Source organism: Abramis brama (genome assembly GCF_963993115.1).
Source record: "Abramis brama genome assembly, chromosome: 7".
Classification (NCBI taxonomy): domain Eukaryota; kingdom Metazoa; phylum Chordata; class Actinopteri; order Cypriniformes; family Leuciscidae; genus Abramis; species Abramis brama.
The window spans coordinates 5,251,643-5,255,923 of record NC_139969.1 but is presented as its reverse complement, the minus strand read 5'-3'; the positions used below and the strand labels follow the sequence as shown (position 1 = coordinate 5,255,923).

Below are 4,281 nucleotides of genomic sequence, written 5' to 3'. Positions count from 1 at the left end.
CAGAAAACATTTCATCACTGGATAGGTTTTTTCGTTTACTGAAATTGTGGTTTATGTCAGCTGAATGGGCGGAACGCTTTTTGGAAAAGATGAGGCAATGGGTTTTTTGCACAATTCACACCCCGCGTTAATTCAAGATAAAAAAACTCCAAATGCTCCACGTGAAACTGCGGTCTTCCGACCTTTTACTATCGTGTCAATTGACTGATTAATATGCGCGTGGGAGAGAGCGCAAGACAGCGCTCGTGTTGTTTGAAGACGTGAGAGTGCGCGCGGGCGGCCGGGGCTCTCTCTGCTCGTTATCGCCCTGTCAAGCGCAGCAGTCATTCATTCTATTCTACATAACTCACCGATCAAATAAGGCTTTGGCAGGACAAAAAAAAAAATTGCTTAAAAAAAATTAAATGCAGGAAAACCCCTGACAACTCTCGTAAACGTTGGCTGCGCTGTTTCTTACCTTGCTCTACGTTGACTTTACTAGTTACAGCTTCACCGTCACCACCTTTTTTTAAATATTTGTTTAGAAAATCTCCCAGGGCTCTATTTTCTTCTCCTCTTTTCTTTCCTTTTCTGAGCACCGGACTTGAGCTGACCGGACATTTTGAACTGAACTGAACTTCAAATCAAATGACATCATCAAATTTTGATTAGTGGCCAAACCATTTTTGTGTTGGGGGGTGGAGGGGCTCTTGACCACTATTTCAAGGACAATTAGGAAGAAAACAAATAATAAGCTTTTATGTAACTCAAATATTACATATTTATTTCCACAAATAGGCTTATTTAACCAAAATAATTTTCAATTACTCCATAATTTAATGGTGTTTTTTTTCCTACTATGGAAGTCAATGGGGTCCATCAGACATTTGGTTACCGACTTTCTTCAAAATATCTTCTTTTGTGTTCAGGAGAAGAAAGAAAGTCATACAGGTTTGGAACAACTTGAGGAAGAGTAAATGATCACAGAATTTTCATTTTTGGGTGAAGTATCCCTTGAACAAGTGTCTGGATGCAGTCTCAGAATAAACAGACTCTCTAATGGTTGAGGAAGTTACACGTCTTGATGTGTTGAGGCCTGGATGTGGTGTGTGAGCTCTGAGGCCGGGTGAGTTCACACTCGAACAGCAACCAGAAGACGCAGAGAAGAGAGAGGAGAGAGGTCACTCCGACAGTGGCCTTTAACTCTTCAGTGAGCCAATAGGAACTTAACCCATCACAGAAAACCTTCTGCATTTTTACATTGTCAAATAACATAATTTAGTATGATTTATAAGCGGTTTTACTCATGGGGTCCAAAAAAAATGTCCCCACAAGATAAAAAAATGTCTGGTATTTTCTCACACACACACACACACACACACACACACACACACACACACACACACACACACACACACACACACACACACACACACACACACACACACACACACACACAAAAGTCCACAGAGGAAAGGAGTCAAAATATTTTTTGAACTACAAAATACTTTTATTTTTTTTATTTTAAAATGTGCATGTTTGTAAAAATGCAAATGGAAACAGAATACTATACAAAAGTATTTTTTTAAAAGTGAAGAAAGGATACACACACAAATATATAAATACTGTTAAAAAAGTCCTTTTGAAAAAATGGGGCAGGGAGGGGGATCAAGCAAACATAAAGTTGATCTGTTAGATGTTCATGTAAAGCAAGCCTGAAAAAACTACTCTTGTGATAGTCCTATTCTGTTCCTGTGCTATTCTCACTGTTGGTGTCAGTGATTAATGACACCTCTCGTGGATCTTATCATTTGTTAACCCGTGTAAACCAGAGGAGGGAAACAAAGAGAGTCTCGTATCAGTCGCTTTGGCTCAATTCTCAAATTAGATATTTTTCTCTTAAAACAATAAGTTCAGATCTCTGAACAATTACTTTCTTGTTCATGCCAGATTTTAAATTCTTTTGCATTTAAGCAAATTGAACACGTTTTGACGTGTAAAAAAGTACAAAATATATAACACTGTTAAAAAAGACATCCCATTTCAAGAGACAAAGAAGGCTAGTTATGAACTCGCCAAATAGATTTATTTACAGTCTGTATAGCGCTTTTTTCTTGAAACCTTGCATCTGTTCATTTGGTCCTTTAAAAAAAAAAAAAACAGGGGAATGAGGGGGATCAAGCAAACGTAAAGTTAACTTAATGTGTTTATATCTGTGGATCTGTTAGATGTTCATAATTTAAATCATGTAAAGCAAGCCTAAAAAAAAGCCTTCTGTTCCTGTGTTATCCTCAATGTTGCTGTTAGTGTGGAGCCACAGTGCTGTATATATTGTTCCACCTGCTGGAGGCTTCTGGAAGTGCGAGATCATTTTCAATATGCTGCCAGTGGTACAATTAATACTGCACATGAAATAATATATTTCTGTAAAACTTACTTCTTCACTCACAGGAGCATCAACAATAGTACTGTAGGTTACGTCCTAGGGATCCTGAGTTATTAACGATGAACTTGCAATTTTAGTTTGACTCTCTAATGGTTGAGGAAGTTACACGTCTTGATTTCACACTCGAACAGCAACCAGAAGACGCAGAGAAGAGAGAGGAGAGAGGTCACTCCGACAGTGGCCTTTAACTCTTCAGTGAGCCAATAGGAACTTAACCCATCACAGAAAACTTGATACAATGTCAAAATTTGACACAATTTTCTATCTTTGAGGGGACATTTGGAGAACGAACACACACATGGGTTTCCATGTTTTATGGGGGGTTTTCATAGACATAATGATTTTTATACTGTACAAACTGTATATTCTATCTCCTAACCCAAAACAATCCTACACATCTAAGAAAACCTTCTGCATTTTTACATTGTCAAAAAACATAATTTAGTATGATTTATAAGCTGTTTTACTCATGGGGTCCAAAAAAAAAATGTCCCCACAAGATAAAAAATGTCTGGTATTTTCGGGTACACTTTGTCCCCATAACATACCTAAACCACACACACACACACAAATATACATATTTGTGTGTGTGTGTGTGGTTTACAGCTTATATAACATGTTATAAACAAGTTTTCTCAAACCACTACTTTAGAACTCTTAGCTTTAATGATAATACTTGTACGAAATAGCTAAAACAATTTCAAATTAAATAAAAAATATATGCATCAAATAATTATTTGTTTAGCGTGTCCAGTGGTTTTTATTTGGTTTGACCTCCTGCCTCCATTAACTTATGAGCGTGTTTGATGATGTTGAACTTACAGCAGGTGAAATATGGAAAGGGGGACTTTTTAAAGCTGCAGTTGGTAACTTTTGTAAAAATGTATTTTTTACATATTTGTTAAAACTGTCATTATTTCCTGACAGTAGAATATGAGACAGATAATCTGTGAAAAAAATCAAGCTCCTCTGGCTCCTCCCAGTGGTCCTATTGCCATTTGCAGAAATACACCGCTCCCGGTAAGAAACAACCAATCAGAGCCAGGAGGAGTGTCTTAGCAGTGTCAATCATGCTTGTGTACACGCTGATCACCCCCCTCTCTCGCACAGCGCCTACAGTCGTTCAAAATCAAGACTGCCGGTGTGCCGCAGCTGTGCTAATGGCGGACAAACAACTAAAACTGCCAATTTCTCGAGTGGCACCAGCTCATACAACAAAGTAGAGGTCTTCACAGTGAACCCGAGACCCGTCGACCCGGGACCCGTACGGGTTCGGGTCTATATTTTAAATGATCAGCCGGGTCCGGGTCGGGTCCGAATCTATTACTTTGGGTCCCGGGTCTGTTTAACAATAAGCGCTTTCCGACCGGAGGAACCTTTTCACAGTTCCTAGAACTATTGGCTAAGTATTGGAACTAAGTACCCGGATGTCGGCGTGTTCGCACCGCAGGAACTAGGAACGATTTTAGTTCTAGGAACTCCATTTGTAGGAACTAATTTGGGTCCTACTTCAGAGTAGGGTCTAAACCAGCACTATAGGAACTACCCGTGACGTTAGTGTACGTTGATTGACCGAACGCATGCGGAACACCAGCACCCGCCATTTTTAAAACAGCTAGAATGTAAACACACAGATTATAGCCTATATATTTACTCAATAAACTATACAAACATGGAAAACAGTGATAGATGGGTCTCTAAACCTTTATGCTGAAGAGAAAATCCAACGCAACTTTGAGGGGACCAAGCCAAACATGATTATGTTTATCTGCCCAGATAGCAACACTGGACATCAACCACACGGCATAGGCTAATAACCTTTTTTCATATACTGTCTACTTTCTATAACAGTTCTG

General features: G+C 38.9%; 1 long non-coding RNA gene across 1 annotated transcript; it reads right to left on the bottom strand.

The window, feature by feature from the left end:
• Window positions 1-2,133: 2,133 nt before the first annotated feature.
• Window positions 2,134-2,470, bottom strand: LOC311087187. The gene is made up of 2 exons (XR_014607181.1): window positions 2,417-2,470; window positions 2,134-2,332 (listed from the first exon to the last, which is right to left on the bottom strand). It is a non-coding gene; the product is annotated as an uncharacterized lncRNA (long non-coding RNA).
• Between the last annotated feature and the right edge of the window lie 1,811 nt (window positions 2,471-4,281).